The following is a 711-nucleotide window of genomic DNA, read 5'->3' as shown; positions in this document are numbered from 1 at the left end:
GCAAGAATACTAGAGTGGGTTGCCATGCCCTCCTCCAGGGAATCTTCCCAACCCAGGGATTTAACCCAGGTCTCCCATACTGCAGGCAGATTCTTTACTGTCTGAGCCAAGGAAGCCCATTATTTCTCTAGTGAACCAAATTCAAGTATTTTAACAGGTCAAACATAGCAGTGAACTTGGTAAGTGTAGCCAAACTACGTGTCAAAAAAATAATCCTATAATCCCACACTGTCATTATTTTTCTTGTTTTCAAGAGTGAAACAAGCTGAATGCCACCTGGACCTGGAATAGAACCCTAGCACTCTGCACTCTCTGTGCCTGGAGGAGCCTAGAGCTGTGGGCTCACACTGGCTCACTTTCTTGCAAACACATCTTTATCATTTCACCTTTTGTTGAACACCAAAATAGACCAGGAATGGTCCCTGAACATAATAGTATGTCACAGAGTAGATACGCCAACTGAAGGAAAAGGTAACCCTGTGTGCAAATAGCTTTCTCAGAGTTACACGCAGCAAGCTTGGGAGACCCTACTCTGTGCAAACACTATACGTTTTGCGTGTCACTTTATTTTGTCATCACAGAAACCTTGAAATGTAGGTGACATGAAGGTTGCCCCTCTGGCAAAGGGGAAATGAAAGCTCAATGCTCTGCAAAAGATGTAATAGATCTGGGATTTCATACCAGGTTTATCCACCCAGGTTTATCTAAATC

Source organism: Bos grunniens, chromosome 14, assembly GCF_055505025.1.
Source record: "Bos grunniens cultivar Pamir isolate PY7600 chromosome 14, Bosgru_T2T1.0, whole genome shotgun sequence".
Taxonomy (NCBI): domain Eukaryota; kingdom Metazoa; phylum Chordata; class Mammalia; order Artiodactyla; family Bovidae; genus Bos; species Bos grunniens.
Note: the sequence above shows the minus strand (reverse complement) of the source record.